This window comes from Ceratotherium simum, chromosome 6 (assembly GCF_057802395.1).
Source record: "Ceratotherium simum simum isolate JZ-2026a chromosome 6, ASM5780239v1, whole genome shotgun sequence".
NCBI classification, from domain to species: Eukaryota; Metazoa; Chordata; class Mammalia; order Perissodactyla; family Rhinocerotidae; genus Ceratotherium; species Ceratotherium simum.
This window is the reverse complement of record NC_141905.1, coordinates 8528219-8545941: the sequence shown is the minus strand read 5'-3', so window position 1 is coordinate 8545941 and position 17723 is coordinate 8528219. Positions and strand designations below refer to the sequence as shown.

Genomic DNA, 17723 nt, shown 5'->3' with positions numbered 1-17723 from the left:
ATGGTCTTTCAGAGATCTGAGGTCCTTTCATCCTTTTCCTCCATCATCCTAAGGGTAAGTGGTTCTCACCTTGACTTCATATTAAAATCACCAGTGAAGATTTAAAACATATGAGTGCCCAGGTCTCATTCCAGACCAATTAAATCTGAGTCTGTGGAGGTGGGACTAAGGTATCAGTATTTTTTAAAGCTCCCCTGGTGTCAAACATGACACAAACATGTTTGAGAATCATTGTTCAGGGAATTATCTAAGATCAAACGTTCTCAAACTTGAGCATGCATCGATATTACTTGCAGGGCTTAGTAAACACAGATTGCTGGGCCCCACTCAGAGTTTCTAATTCTGTCTAATACACACCCCGAATTTAATTTCTAACAAACTCCCAGGCGATGCTGATGCTACTGGTCTGGGACTACACTTTGAGAACTACTGCCCTAGTTTCATGATTGAAGCTGGGTCTCTGCCCCATCTGGGTTGCAGTCTTTGGGAAGGGAAAAGAGAGGCACCTCCCCTGATTCCAAGGCTGCAGTCTTTTTTTGGCCATTATTCCCCAGACTGCTGTTGGGCTCATAAGCAGACGGTTCTCCCCCAGAAGGGGGCTACCAATGAACCTACACAATTACCCAGTAAGAGAAAACATTGGCAATTATACATCTGATATCCAGGGGTCACTTTTACCAGATGACCAGGCATCTTGTGCCTTCTGTTAATTATCTCTCCCTCTTGGTTCAACCCAGTCTAGCCATTGGTGGTAGTGGGTGCAAAGCTAGGAAACAGTGAAGAAGATAACTATGTTCTTCACACATACACCATTTTCCAGGCTTCCCAGAAGTTCCTAGTCTGGAACAGGTAGGGACTATGGTAGAAGGTGTTTTTAAGTTAAATGAATTTATAAATATGATTATTACACTGGGATGAAATGGAATTATGTTTTTATTATACTGGACTAGAGAATACGACAAGTGTATTTGCTTACTAAGTATGATTAGAAAAGTTATTAGATCTAAGATTTTACCTAAGGATTAAAAAATAAATAACCTACAGAGCAGGTTTAAAGGTAGATTAGAAAACGTATAAGGTCGGTTTCTGCTTAAATTCTATGAATCCAGTTCATTAAAATAAACGATTATGTGACATAAGTGAAAATGGTAGAGTGGGCAGTTCCAAGGACCTGTCCCTCCACAGAAACATTGAAAAACCAAGCAAAACTGTCAGAATCAACTTTATTAGAACTGAAAAATAGTCAAAGGTTCACAACCAAGAAAATGCTAAATCAAGAAAAAGGAAACTTAAAAATGGTAGAAAACAGGTCCTGCCCAGTGGCACAAGCAGTTAAATGCGCACGCTCCGCTTCTGCAGCCCAGGGTTCACAGGTTCAGATCCCGGGCGTGCACTGACGTGCTGCTTGTCAAGCCATGCTGTGGTGTCATCTCATATGGGGAAGTAGGGGAAGATGGATACGGATGTTAGCTCAGGGCCAATCTTCCTCAGCAAAAAAAAAAAAAAAGAGGAGGCTTGGCATCGATGTTAGCTCAGGGCTGATCTTCTGCATAAAAAAAAAATGGCAGAAAACATTTTGTGATGTTTTTATTTGCCCTCCCAACATCCCCACCCCAGCTTGGCAGCCATCTTGAAGATGGCAACCTGCATTCCCTCTGGTCCCTGGTTTGAGAGGAAGCAGAGCAGACCCTATTCTAAAATAATCATGATTTTCTGTTCTAACTTGTCTGAGAGTTACCTGAAAGACTCTCTCAAGGTGCTTGCCTTTGTTTTACCTAACTTGGCACTCACTCAGGCTAGAAAAGCAGTGGGCATTCCTTGATAACATTGTAAGGCATAGGAACCTGGGGCAGAAGCTTATACTTCAGGCAAACAATAGAGCACCTAAAGCTTGGGAGCAAAAGCTAGAGGAAGAATATTTTAGGATATTAGAGTATTCAAAAGTGCCAATGAATACTGAGGATTCAAGAAAGCCTGATGTACGCCCAGGGCAGAATGCATGCCCAGAGAAGACCTTAAGCTTTCACCTCTGGCTGATCTCCAGGATCAGTGCAAGCAGGAAGTGAAGGCTAAGGCAGAATCATTAATAGCCCACCTCAGTGTTGAAAGAGTGCCCCAAGGCAGAGCCTATCTGAAGAGACTAGGAGAAGCATCTTTATTTTCTTCTCTTTCTTTTATTTCTTTCTCTTTCTCGCCTCTCTCTTTCTCCTGGTGTTAAAGGAAATCTCTGTGAAAACACCGGCTGAACACAAGCTAAGGGGACAGGTCTCAGAGACTTCAGAGACCACACGTGACAAAGAATACAGATTTTATAAAAACTAGTTTAGAAAAGTCACTAGACAAACTAACAGGTACGGCCTACAGCAAGCCACAAAAACAAAGCCTGTGGAGGGTAGAAGAATCTGATTTTCAGAGTTATCACATTATAATATTCAAAATGCCTACTTTTAAACAAAAAATTTTGAAGCAGGCAAAGAAATAAAAAATTATGGCCCATTCACAGAAGAAATGAATAGAAACTGTCCCTGAGTAAGCACAGCTTTGGACTTACCTAGGCGAAGACTTTAAATCAACTGTCTAACCTATGCTCAAAGAGCTAAAGGAAACCAAGAAATTGATATTTTGACAGACAGAGAATATTAATAAAGAGACAGAAATTATAAAAAGAAACCAAACAGAAATTCTAGATCTGAAAAGTACAATAACTAAAATGAAAAATTCATGGGAGTTTCAATAGCAGATTTCAGCAAGCAGAAGAAAGAATCAATGAACTTGAAGATAGGGCATTTGAAATTACACAGAGAGAAAAAAGAGTGAAGAAAAATAAAAAGAGCCTAATGGAACTATGGGACACTGTCAAGCATATCAACATATGCATAATGAGAGTTCAAGCAGGAAATGAAAGAAAGAAAGAGGTAGAAAGAATATTTGAAAAAGCAATGGCCAAAAACCTCCCAAATTTGATTTAAAAAACCAAGAAATTCAGGGGCCAGCCCCATGACCTGGTGGTTAGGTTCAGCGTGCTCTGCTTCAATGGCCCAGGTTTGGTTCCCAGGTGCAGACCTACACCATGCGTCAGCAGCCACGCTGTGGTGGCGACCCACTAGCTCAGGGCAAATCTTCCTCAGGAAAAAAAAAATGCCACAAATTTATAAATCTAAGAAGCTCAACAAACTCCAAGAAGAAAAAACACAAAAAGATCCATACAAGACACATTATAATCAAATTGTTGAAAGCCAATGACAAGAGAATCTTGAAAGCAGCAAGAGAGAAGTGACTTGTCACATACAAAGTATCCTCAATACGATTAACAGCCAAATTCTCCAGAAACTATGGAGGCCAGAGGTTGTGGAATGACATATTTAAAATGCTGAAAGAAAAAAAACCCATCAAGCAAAAATTCTGTATTCAGAAAAACTACCCCTCAGAATTAAAGGAGAAATTAAGACATTCTCAGATAAACAAAATATGATGGAGTTTTTCACTAGTAGACCTGCCCTAGAAGAAATGTTGAAGGAAGTACTTCAGACTGAAATTCAAAGCCATATGAAGAAATAAAGATCTCTAGCATAGGAAACTACATAGGTAAATTAAAAGCCAGTATTACTGTATTTTTGGTATGTAACTCCTCTTTTTGTTTAATATATGATTGAAAGGACAAATGCATGAAACAATAATTATAAATGGCACCCAGTGTATAAAGATGTAATTTGTGATAATAACAACATAAAAGTAGTGAATGGCTGTATAGAAGCAAAGTTTTTGTATGCTATTGAAGCTAACTTGATATCAGTTCAAATTATATTGTTTTAAACTTAGGATGTTAACAGTAATCTCTATTATAACCACTAAGAAAATATTTACAAAAATATACAGTAAAGGAAATGAGATGAGAATCAAGGAGGTACACTACAAAAAAATCATTAAACACAAGAAGGCAGTAATGGAGGAAATGAGGAATAAAAAAGGTATAAGACATACAGAAAAAGTAGCAAAATGGCAGGAGTAAGTCCTTTCTTATCAGTAAGTACATGTAAATTGTTTAAACTCTTGAAACAAAAGACAGAGATAGGCAGAATGAATTTAAAAAACATGATCCAACTATAAACTGTCTATAAGAAACTAACTTTAGATCCAAAGACATGAATAGGGTGAAAGTGGAAGGATGGAAAAGGATATCTCATGAAAATAGTAACCAAGAGAGCTGAGGAGTCTACAGTAATAGCAGAAAAAAATAGCCCTTCACTCAAAAATTGTTACTAGAGACAGAAAAGGTCACTATATATTGATAAAATGGTCAACTCATAAGGAGATATAATAATTAGAAACGTATGTACACTAACAAACAGAGATCCCCCAAAATGGAGCAAACATTGACGGAATTGAAGGGAAAAATAGACAATTCTACAATAATAGTTGGAGACTTTGAATACCTACTTTCAACGATGGATAGAACATCAATAAGGAAATAGAGGGCTTAAAAAATACTATATAACAACTAGACCTAACAGACACACACAGAATACTCTATCCAAGAACCACAGAATACATACTCTTCTCAGATGCATATGGAACATTCTCCAGAACAGACCATATGTTAGGCTACAATGCAACTCTCAAAAAATTTTTAAAGTTTGAAATCATACAAAGTATATTCTCTGACCACAGTGGAATAAAGCTAGAAATCAACAGCAGAAGGAAAACCGGAAAACTCACAAATATGTAGAAAATAAACAGCATCCTCATAAGCAACCAGTAGGTAAAAGAAAAAAATTAAAGGGAAATTAGAAAATACTCAGAGATGAATGAAAAAAAAAAACCCACAACATACCAAAACTTATGAGATGTAGCAGAAACAGTGCTCAGAGGGAAATTTATAGCTGTAAACACCTACATTAAAAAAGAAGAAAGATCTCAAATCAACAACCTAACTGTACAGCTTAAGGAACTAGAAAAAGAAGAGCAAACCAAACCCACAGCTAGTAGAAGTGAGGAAATAATCAAGATAGAGTAGAAAGAAGTGAAATAGAGAAATAGAAAAATAATTGAGAGAACTAACAAAACAAAAAGTTGGTTATTTGAAAAGAACAACAAAACTGACAAACAGTTAGCTAGACTGACTAAGAAAAAAAGGAAGAAGCAGCAAATAACTAAGTAAGAAATGAAAGTGGGTACATTACTATTGCTTTACAGAAGGAAAAAATACTGTAAGAGAATACTATGAACAACTGTGCACCAACCAATTAGATAACTTAGATCAAAGGGAAACATTCCTAGAAACATACAGATTACCAAAACTATTTAAGAAGTCTTTATAACAACAACCTATATAAGTCAACAGACCTATAACAAGAAAAGTGATTGAATCAGTAATCTAAAACCTTCCCACAAAGACAAGCTCAGGGCCAGACGGCTTCACTGGTGAATTCTACGAAATATTTAAAGAAAATTAACACCAATCCTTCTCAAAATCTAGTAAAAAAAAAGAGAAGAGGAATGGATAGCTCCTAACTCATTCAACAAGGCCATTTTTACCCTGATATCAAAGCCACACATAGACATCGCAAAAAAAGAAACCTACAGACTACTAACCCTTATGAATATAAATGCAAAAATCCTCAACAAAATGCAGCAAACAAAACACAACAGCATATTAAAAGGAATATACAACACGATCACATAGAATTTATCCAGGAATGCAAGCATAGTTTAACGTAAGAAAATCAATCAATGTAGTATACCACATTAAGAGAATGAAGGGAAAAACTCCACGTGATCATCACAATTTGATGTAGAACAAGCATTTCACAAAAGCTGAACCCTTTAATGATAAAACACTCAGAAAACTAGGAATAGAAGGGAACTTCCTCAAAACATAAAGGGTATTTACAAAAAATCTACAGCTAACATCATACTCAGTGGTGAAAAACTGAAACTTTCCCCCTAAGATCAGAAACAATACAAGGATGCCTGCTTTTACCACTGCTTTTCAACATTGTCCTGGAATTTCTAGCTAAAGCAACTAGGCAAGAAAAGAAATAAAATGCATCCAAATTGGAAAGGAAGATGTAAAACTATATCTATTCATAGATGACATGATCTTATATATAGAAAATTCCAAAGAATCCATTAAAAAAAAAAAACCCTACTAGAACTAATAAACAAATGCAGCAAAGTTGCAGGGAACAAGATCAACACACAAAAGTCAGCTGTGTTTTTAAACACCAGCAATAAACATCATGAAAAGAAAATTAAGCAAAAAATTCCATTTCCAATAGCATCAAAAAGAATAAAATACCTAGAAATAAATTTAACCAAGGGAGTGCAAGACTCATACACTGAAAACTACAAAATATTTCCAAAAGAAATTAAAGAAGACCTAAATAAATGGACAGACATCCCATGTTAAAGGAGTGGAAGACTTAATGTTGTTAACATGGCAATACTACCCAAAGTTATCTACAGATTCAGTGTAATCTCTATCAAAATTCCAATGGTCTCTTTGCAGAAATGAAAAACTCTACCTTCGATTCATATGGAAATAAAGGGGCCCTACATAGTCAAAATAATTTTGAAAAAAAAGAACAAAATTTGAGGACTCACACTTCCTGATTTAAAAACTTACTACAAAGCTACAGTAATTGAGAGTGGGGTAATGCCATAAGAGTAGATATATAGACTAATGGAATAGAGTTGAAAGTCCTAGAAATAAAGCTGTACATCTATTGCCAATTGATTTTCTATAAGGGTGCCAAGACTATTCAATGGGTAAAGAATAGTCTTTCCAACAAACGGTGCTGGAACAACTGGATATCTACATGCAAGAGAATTAAGTTTAATCCTTACCTCATACCATATACAAAAAGTAACTCAAAATGGATCAAAGAGCCATATGTAAGAGCCAAACCTATAAAACTCTTAGAAGAAAACATAGGGGTAAATGTTCATGATCTTAGATTTGGCATTGGTTTTTTAAATATTTCACAGAAAGCAAAAGCAACCAAATAAAAAATAGATAAATTGCACTTCATCAAAATTAAAAACTTTTGTGCTTCAAAGGACACTATAAAGAATGAGAAAAGACAATCCACAGTAGGGGAGAAAATATTTGCAAATCATATGTTTGGTAAGGGTCTAGTATCCAGAATATATAAAGAACTTTAACAATTCAGCAACAAAAAGACAAATGACCCAGTTTAAAAATGATCAAAGGACTTGAATGCACATTTCTCTAAAAAATATATACAAATGGCCAACAAGCACATGAAAAGATATTCATCATCATCTATCATTAGGCAAACGCAAATCAAAACCATGTGATACCACTTCACGCCCATTAGGATGACTATAATTTAAAAAACCCAGAAAATAATAAATATTTGTGAAGATGTGGAGAAATTGGAACACAAGTACATTGCTGGTGGGAATGTAAAATGGTGCAGCTGTTGTGGAAAATAGTTTGGTGGTTCCTCAAAAAGTTAAATACAGAATTACCATATGACCTAGAAACTCCACTCTTAGGTATATACCCAAGAGAATTGAAAACAAGCACTCAAACAGATATTTATACACAAATGTCGTAGCAGCACTAGTCACAATAGCCAAAAGGTGGAAACAATCCAAATGTCCATCAATGGATAAATGGATAAACAAAATGTGGTATACCCATATAATGGAATATTATTCAGTCATAAAAAGGCATGAAATACTGATACATGCTAGAATGTGGATAAACCTTGAAAGCATTATGCTAAGTGAAAGAAGCTAGACACAAAAGTTCACATATTTTATGATTCTATTTATAGGAAATATTCATAATAGGTAAATTCATAGAGACAGAAAGCAGCTTGGTGGCTGTCAGTGGCTGGAGAAGGGGAGAACGGAGAGTGATAGTTTAATGAGAACAGGATTTTCTTTTGAGGTGATGAAAATATTTTGGCATTTTATAGAGGTGGTGGTTAGACAATATTGTGGATGTCCTAAAGGTTACTTTAAAATGGTTAGTTTTGTTATGTGAATTGCACCTCAATAAAAGAAGTTTTAAAATTTTTATTACATGTGTTCTAAAATATCCACCTTTGTGCTGTGTATAGGGTTGTATTAGTCAGGATAGGATATGCTTGGTGCAGTGACAAACAAACCCAAAATCTCAGCATATGAATGTATAAAGTTTATTTCTTGCTCCTGCAAACTCCACTGCAAGACTGGTGGCTCTCTAGGGCAACTTTTCTAAGCTGAGGATGAGGTGTGCAGGCTGGTTTCATCTTGTAGGTATACCATCTCAATATGTGGCCTCTGAGATTACAAAACACTGTGGCAGAGGATGAAGAGATAGAGGGTTAGATAAGAGCTTTTCATTGTTCCAGCTAGGAATTACCTTAGCCATTTCTGCTTATAGCACTGCCCAATTGCAAGGGTGCTGGAAAATGTGATATATCACAGATAATCTGTGAACATTAAATATCTATGCCACTAGGGTAGAAGGTAGGGGCTGAGCAATAGTGGAGACAGGAATTTTAATGAGGAGCCTATTGCAGAAGTCCAGACAAGATATGATGGCTTGTACCAGGGTAGCAGTGGTGGAGACAGAGAAGAGATTAGATTTAATACATGTTTTGAAAGTAGACTGTAGTTGCTGGATTAGAATTGAAGGTGACTTCCTGGGTTTTAGTCCAAGACATTGAAAGAAGGGTGGTTGCATTTGTTGAGATGGGGATGCCTGAGAGAGGGACTAGTTGCGTATGTGAGTAGGAGGAAATCAGGATATTTGTTTTCGAATTTAACTTTGAAATGCCTGTAAGATATGATAATGGAGCTGTTGAGTAGAAAGTGAAAAAATGTTTGAGCCTCAGGAGACAGGTCAGCCTGGAGGAAAAAACCAGGAAGTCATAAGCATTTAGATGGTGTTTAAAGATATAGGGTTAGATGAGATCACGTTGAAAGTGAAAGTAGGGCCGGCCCTGTGGCTTAGCGGTTAAGTGCGCGCGCTCTGCTGCCGGCAGCCCTGTTCGGATCCCGGGTGCGCACCAACGCACCGCTTCTCCGGCCACGCTGAGGCCGTGTCCCACATACAGCAACTAGAAGGATGTGCAACTATGACATACAACTATCTACTGGGGCTTTGGGGGAAAAATAAATAAATAAAATTATTAAAAAAAAAAAAAAGAAAGTGAAAGTAGACTGAAAAGAGAAGATTGCCAAAGATGGGGCTCTCATGCGCTCCAGCACTTATCAGGAGACAGCAAAAATGTTGCCAAAATTTGTCCAGAATTTGTCAATTTCATCTAAGTTGTGAATTTATTGGCATAAAATTGTTCATAGTGTTCGCTTATTATCTTTTTAATATCTGTAGGATTTTTAGGGATATCACCTCTCTCACTTCTGACACTGGCAATTTGTGTCTTTTTTTCCTGATCAGTTTGGCTACAAGTTCATCAAGTTTGCTGATCTTCTCAGAGAACTTCTGATTTCACTGACTTTCTCTCTTGTTTTTTTTAATTTTCAACTGTGTTGATTTTTTCCTTGATCTTATTTATTTCTTTTTTTCTGCTTTGGGTTTAATTTGGTCTTCCTTTTCTAACTTCTTAAGATGGAAACTGAGATAATTGATCTGAGACTTTTCTTCTTTTCTAATATGGGTGTTTAGTGCTATAATGTCCCCTCCCAGTAGTGCTTTAGTGGCATCCTCCAAATTTGGATTTATCGTGTTTTTATTTTCATTCAGTTCAATATAATATCTAATTTCCCTTTGGATTTCTTCTTTGACCCATGGATTATTTAGAAGTAAACTATTTAATTTCCAAATATTTGGAGGATTTTCCATAAATTTTTGAGTGTAATGTGAATTTGTCTATTTCTCATTATAGTTCTGTCAGTTTCACTTCCTGTATTTTCAAGCTCTCTTATTGAGTCATAAATGTTTATGATTGTTATGTCCTCTTGATAGATTGACTTCTTTATCTTTACGAAATGACCTTCTTCATCCCTGATATATTCTTTGTGCTGAAATCTTTGTCTGATATTCACATAGCCACTGCATCTTTCTTTTGACTAGCGTTAGCATGGTATACGTTTTTTTCCATGCTGATGTTTAATCTATTTTGGTCTTTATATATAAAGTGCATTTCTTTTAGGCAGCATGTAGTTTTGGTATTGCTTTTTTATCCAGTCTGACAATCTCTGCCTTTTAATTGGATGTTTAAACCACATACGTGTAATGTGATTTTTTGATATGGTTAAGTTCAAGTCTGTCATCTCATTATTTGTTTGCTACGTGTCCCATCTCTTCTTTGTTTCCTTTTAATTATTTTCACGCCTTCTTTGGATTGTATGCTTTCTAATATTCAATTTTATCTTTTCTGTTGACTTATTAGCTGTTTGTTTTGTTATTTTAGTAGTTGCTCTGGGGTTTACAGCATATATCTTTAACTTATCATAGTCTACCTTCAAGTGATATTAAACCATTTCACATACAGCAGTAGTTTTAAACTGGGGGTAATTCTGTTCTCCCGAGAACAGGCGGCAAGGTCTAGGGACTAGGAGCCTTTAATGAGTAAAGGACAGGGATGCTGCTCAAAATCCTACAATGCACAGAACAGTCCCTTACAATAAAAAATTACCTGGTCCAAAATATCAATAGTGGTTGAGAAACATTGACATACAGTATAAGACCCTTATAATAGTATACTTTCCCTCCTAGCCTTTATGATATTGTTGCCATACATTTTACTTTTACATATGTTATAAATATTAAATACATTGTCATCATTTTTGGTTAAACTACGTTATCTTATAAATCACCTTAAATAATAAAAAAAAGTCTCATAACTTACCTATATAGTTACCATTTCTGGTATTCTCTGTTTTTTTGTATAGATCCAGATTTATATCTGGTATTATTTTACTTCTGTTTGAAGGATTTCCTTTAACATTTCTTGCATTGCAGGTCTGCTCATGATGAGTTCTTTCAGCTTTCATATGTCAGAAAGTCTTTATTTCACCTTTGTTTTTGAAAGATGATTTGCTGAGTATAGAGTGCTAGATTCACTTCTTTTCTATTGGTACTTTAAAGATGTTGCTTCACTGTGTTCCTGCTTGCATTGTTTCCAAAGAGAAATCTGCAGTCATGCTTATCTTTGTTCCTCTGTATATAACATGTCTTTTTCCTTTGGCTGCTTTTAAGATTTTTTCTTTATCTCTGGTTTTGAGCAATTTGAGTATGATACACCTTGGTATAGTTTTCTTCATGTTTCTTATGCATGGGGTTTGTTAAGCTTTGTGGAACTGTGGGTTCATAATTTTCATCAAGTTTGGAAATTTTTCAGCCATTATTTCTCAAATATTTTCTGCCCATCCCTTTCAGGGACTCTAATCACACACATATTAGGCTGCTTAAAGTTATCCTACAGCTCACTGATGCTCTTTTCATTTTTAAAATTCATTTTTCTCTCTGTTTCATTTTGGATAGTTTGTATTACAATTTTTACTAGTTCACTGATCTTTTCTTGTGTAATGTATATTCTGCCATTAATCCCATTCAGGATATTTTTCGTTTTATACATTTATACGTAGTTTTCATCTCAGGAATTTAACTTGTGTCTTTTTTTATAACTTTCTTATCCTCATTATGGATCATGTTTTCCTGCCTCTTGGAATGCCTGGTAATCTTTGATTGGATGTCAGACATTGTGAGTTTACTTTATTGGGTGCTGAATTTTTTTGTTATTATAAATCTTCTTGAGCCTTGCTCTGGGATGCAGTTAATTTACTTGGAGACAGTTTGATCCTTTAAGTTTTGATTTATGATTTGTTTGGTGGATCTGGAGCAGTGTCCAGTCTGGGGTTAATTATTTTTCATTATTGAGGCAAGACTTTCCTGAGTACTTATGTTGTGAATTATGAGGTTTTCCAGTCTGCCTGGTAGGAACAGGCACTATTCCAACCACTGTGTGAGCATTGTTCCCTCTAATAGTCTTGGATGGCTCTTTTCCCAGACCTGGGTAATTTCCTTACACAAACATGCTGGTCAATACTCTACTAAATACTCAAGAGGGACTCTCTGTAAGTCACTGTAGTTCTCTCTCCTGTCTGGCACTTTGTCCTCAAAATTCTAGCTTTTTTTGTTGCCCCACACTCTCAGCTCCATGTTCTCAAATCAGAGAGTATTCTGGTTCTGTTTGGGTTGTTTGTGTACTGTGTGCTGGAAACTCTCTCAAGGTGGTAAGCTGAGGCAATTGTAGGGCTATGCTCAATTGTTTTCCATCACTCAAGAATCCCTATATTTCATTGCCTGGAGTCCAATGTGTTGAAACCCATTGTTTCATATATTTTGACTGGATTTTTGGTTATTCCATGTGGGAAGGTAAATATGGTCCTTGTTATTCCCTCTAAGAATCTGGTTTTGTTTTATTCTGAATTTCTCATTATCTCTGACTTCTCAGCATCAAGCACAGGACCTGAAACAGAGCAGGTGATCAATAAATGCTCATTGGATGGGTAGGTGGGTGGTTGTGTGGTGTGTTGTATATAGGTTAGTGAATGATTGGATGAGAGAGAGAGGGAGAGAGACACAAAAAGAGAGAGATAGAGAGACATTGAGAGAGACTTAGGGAGAAAGATCTGATACAGCAGTATTTCATATAGAAATCTGATTTTCACAAAACGTTAATTTATCCCCATATTTGGTCATCTATCTCTGACTCTCTTTTGTGCATTCTCTCTCTTACACACACACACACACACACACACACACTAAGAGTCAAGTACCTACAGCTCGTGGTTGTTGTGAACCTTTTCTTGTGGCTTGTTCAAGAGATGGAGAAACAATAGAGATGTTTGGAAATGACTGGGCTGTTTTACCTTTCGAAACAATGGCTTTATACTGCATGTGTTTTTATAAAAAGCTCAATAGTTACTCAAATCTGTGTCGACCCAACTACTTTATGCACAACCCATTTTATCACTCAATGTGCAGCCAGGACTAACTAGGTAATATTTGGTCCCAGTGTCTTAATGAGGTTTAGAACAATCCCCTACTCTTTCTTTGGCAAAACTTGTTTTCTGCCTCCTTGGTGAAAATTCTGGTCCTCAGGCATGATGCATAAATTCCTCATTCCTCTTTCCATTCTTTTTGATCCTTCTGGGTCCATTCCATTGAAAGTTTTTGTTACCCAAAGATCACTACAGTTTCTGTTGGACTTCATGTGGGAGCTAGTGCTGTGACTGCTCCTCCTTTTATGAAAGTCACGGGCAATTTGGAACAGAGTGGCCCACAATGACACATAGCAGCTTCATGAAAGCAGTAGGCCCTGGAGGCAGACACCAATTTATTTGCTTACTAATTTATTGCTTGTCTTTTTTCTCTACTAAACGGAAGCTCCAGGAGAGCAGAGAGTGTATCTTTGTTATTTGCTGCTGTCTCCTCAGTGCCTACAACAGTGTAGGCACATAGCAGGCACAGGAAATATTCATTGAATGAGTGAAAAATGAGGAAACCAAGTCTCCGAGATATTAACTCACTTGCTGGGATATAACATCAGTGACTGAGCCAGGACACTAGGCCAGGCGTGTTGCCGCATTGCTCCAAAGCTTGTGCCCTTTCATGTACTGAATGGCTCTCACGAGGAAGAGTCCCAGAAACCTCTCCTCTAGTTGAATGCAGGGACAAGGAGGGTGCACATGGCCCAGGAAAGAGAACCAGATCTGATGCCCTTGCTGAGAACTTTCTGGATCAGCCACTTGAGGGAGGGGGGCTGTGTGCTTAGAACAATGAATGCTGCAGCAAGTCGTATGGAATAAGCCGGGCAGCCAGCTGCATGCGGCAGGAGCGGCAATGTGTGCAGAGAGCTCTGGGTGCTGGTCGGGTGCCAGCACTGGTGTGACGTGGTGTGGCCTCTGCAGGGAGGACACTGCTCCCACAGAACCTGGCTGTGCACAGCGGAGGGGCCTGGCTGTTCTTTCAGGAGGCTTTACCCACGGAGGAACTCTCTAGGGCTCTTGGGACATGCTGTCCACCAACTAGTTGGAATCAGTCAACAGAGGGAAGGTAGGTTTCAGCTTTTCCAGTGTTTAAAGAAAGCTTTCAAAGCCAGAAGTACCTGGGGAGCATATGGTCAAGAGGCCGTGGTCTGGCTTGCCGTGTAACCATGAGTCCCTGAGGAGGAGGTTTGGCATTTTGACGGCTAAGCGTGGCAGGGGTGGGACATTTGAGGCATTGAGTAAAATGGGCCACTTTCTAAATGGGACTGTGATTTATGAGGACGTACATGGCCCTCAGCCTATGTTTGATTGAGTCTGGGGATAATCAGGACTGGAAGGGGAGGGACATGAAGAGCTTTTTAGGCTCGAGGGAAGTAAAGGCTGTGTGTGAGCAGATGCAGGTACATAGCAGAAAGGAGGGGCTACTTCTCGGTGGGGGCTGGCCCACAGGATCTGGTGACAAATGGGAGTGGAGAATGGGCAGCACAGGTGGACACAAGCCCACTCCAAACACTCTTCTGTGGGGACTGGAAACTCCTGAAGGTCCTGCCCCATGGAGGTCCTGTGTGGGCATGCTCTGCTCCCCTCCCTCCCAGAAGCTGGTGCTACATCCCAGAAAGTCCTGGTGGATGGTTTGTGTGGATGAAAACACAGCCTCCCTGGGAACCTCACTGAGTAGAGGGAAGGGGGTTCCTGAGGGGAGAAGGTGCATGAGCCCCCACATCTTTGTTTTTCTCCACCCCAGCACCCCACCCCAAGTCTCCACAGAAACAGACCCACGGTAGCCAATAAACCCCCAGTGTAGCCTTTTTTCTATCGCTTCCTCTCTGCTAGGCCTAACGCACTCAAGAGCTGCTCACAGCTGTGACCTTTTGCTGCTTCTGAGAGCGCACAGATCTGACAGGCCACAACCTTGTGTTTTTCAAGTTTTATGATGTCAAAGATGACTCATTAGGTCGATGCTAGCTTTACTGATTAATCTTACTTATGCACATGTCTTATTTCTCCCTGAAGGTTTGCTGGGAGCGTTTATTTCTGCTACACTTGGAACAAAATCCCAGCCAGGTCTCCAGAGCATTGCATATTGCAGACTCCATCCTTTGGCCCTCCACATTAATTTCCTTCAAATGACACCAAGGGGCCAATATGTTGCACACACACCTTTGCTTTGATGAAAATTTGCTTTCATTTCTAATCATTTGTGTAAAAAGCTCGGGTTTGGGTTTGTTTAGACCTTTTGGGCAGGGAATTGGTCTCCTCCAAACCGTTTCCAAATTACTTTCACTTTGGAATCTTGCTGAGCCTGGCATTTTCTCCCCTGGACCAAAGGTCTCACTTCCTTTATCAGTCAGAAAACAACACACACACCGGCTACGATTCCCAACCCTCCCCTCCAATAAGGATTTAAATTTTTTTTTAATTAAAGCTGTGCTTCCAAGGCATTAATTGTTTGAGATGGTTTGCATTCTCTTCTTGAATATTGTTTTGTTATGTTGAGATTTTTCCTGGGACCTTTGCTGATTTCTGTTCCTTTGCTCTGAGGTCCCTACCTGTATCATTTCTGTATTGACTCAGGCTAGAACAGCCAGCTACAAATAAAATACCACATTTCTTGAGCAGGAAATACAAAACAGGGTAACTTTATGAAAAATACTGCCACTGGACTCCATAATAGTTATTCTGGTGTGCAAGACAGGCCAAGCTGACAGGAGGGAGGTAACAGGGAGGTGGAGGTAAACGTAAGGAAAGGAAATATGGGCTAAATGCAGGGGGCTGCACTGAGGATGAGAACAAAGGAGGAGGAGGGAGGAGTCAGCAACCCCTCCCCTGGTCTGCAGGGCCCGGAGGCTGCCTCTCAGCATGTGTCAGGTCCCAGGGAGCTGTGGAGACAGGCCTGTTTCCAGCCCACTCCTGGGGGTTCTGATGGTCTGAACGGGGCCTTGGAATCTGTGTTTAACAAGCACATCCAGATGCTGATGCAGGTGTGCCTCAGACCACACTATGAGAACCACTGTTCCAAGCTAAGAAGAGTGTGCTAGACCCAGGAGGTAGAAGGAAACTCTCTGGCAGAGCCTTCCAGGACCTCACGTGCCAGCCTGCCATCTATTTCAGAAACACCAAACAATTGCATCTGAGGTGCTGTGTTAGGCAGGGAGGATACAGGGGTACATCGTTTTCTTTCTCTCTCTGCCTCAGGCTGTGTTAAGCATGGAACAAGTACTCAGGTCTCGTTATGCAGCGCAATCCAAGCTCACATTGATAGTGTCATGCTCTATTTGAAAAATATTATTTACAGAACATGGGAGAAGCTACTAATCGAGTGAAAAAACAAGTGCCATGCTTATCTTCTCTACGTTTCTTAAAATCCAGTCTTTAAATAACTGAGGTGTCAGTGGCAGATAGGGATGTGTTTTGGAGCCTTTGGCAGGTCCCTACAGGTGAGTTGCAATGCAGGCCCTTGGGATTGAAAAGCCCTGCCATCCTCCACAGATAACTACTCTCCTTTTGAGAAACAGTTCTTGCCCTGTTACTGGGTCTTAGTAGAGACTAAACACTTAACCATGGGCCACCAAGTTACCATGCGACCTGAGTTGACCATTATGAACTGAGTGTCATCTGACCTCCCAAGCCATGATGTTGGGTGTGTGCAGCAACATTCCATCATCAAATGGAAGTGGCAGATGTGTGATTGGGCCTAAGCAAGTGAGTAACATGAAAAAGTGGCCCTAGTGCCCATGGCCCCACTCCTGCTACACTGTCTTCTCTCCCATTCTGCACCAGTGGCCTCAGGGGGAGTTCCTTATGGTCAGTTGACAGAGGAAGAGAAGACTCGGGGCTGGTTGACAGATGGTTCTGCACAATATGCAGACACCACCTGGAAGTGGACAGCTGCAGCATTACAGCCCCTTTTTTGAGACATCTCTGAAGGACAGTGGGGAAGGAAAAGCCTCCCGGTGGGCAGAACTTGAAGCAGTGCGCCTGGTTGTTTACTTTGCGCACTGCTTGTGGAAGAAGAAATGGCCAGACATGTGATTATGTACCAGTTCACGGGCTATAGCTAATGGCTTGGTTAGATGGTCGGGGACTTAGAAGGAATACGTTTGGAAAATAGGTTACAAAGGAATTTGGGGAAGAGGTATGTAGATAGACCTCTCTGAATGGGCAAAAAAGTGAAGATATTTGCATTTGATGTGAATGCTCACCAAAGGGTGACTACAGCAGAGGGGGCTTTTAATAATCAAGTAGACTGGATGACTTGTTCTGTGGATACCAGTCAGCCTCCTTCCCAGCCACCCCTGCCAGTACCCCATGGGCCCATGACCAAAATAGCCATAGTGGCAGGGGTGGAAGTTATGCATGGACTCGGCAATGTAGACTTGCACTCACCAAGGCTGACCTGGCTATAGTCACCACTGAGTGCCCAATCTGGCAGCAGCAGAGACCAACACTGAGGCCCCAATACAGCACCATTCTTTGGGGTTATCAGTCAGCTACCTAGTGGCAGGTTGATTACATTGGACTGCTTCCATCATGGAACGGGCAGCATTTTGTCCTTACTGGAATAGACACTTAATCTGGATACGGATTTGCTTTCCCTGCATGTAATGTTTCTGCCAAAACTACCATCTATGGACTTACAGAATGCCTTATCCACTGTCATGGTATTTCACACAGCATTGCTTCTGATCAAGGAACTCAGAGAACAGCAACTGAAATGTGGCAATAGGCCCATGCTCATGGAATTC

The 17723-nt window shown here is 39.4% G+C and overlaps 1 long non-coding RNA gene across 3 annotated transcripts in view; it reads right to left on the bottom strand.

Moving 5' to 3' along the window:
* Positions 1 to 1206: 1206 nt before the first annotated feature.
* LOC147916755 (uncharacterized) overlaps positions 1207 to 17723 on the bottom strand; it is a 40836-nt gene continuing 24319 nt past the window's right edge. For all 3 annotated transcript variants that reach the window (XR_015552430.1, XR_015552429.1, XR_015552428.1), the window contains one exon: positions 1207 to 1546. This is a non-coding gene — a long non-coding RNA (uncharacterized LOC147916755). The remainder of the gene's footprint in view (positions 1547 to 17723) is intronic.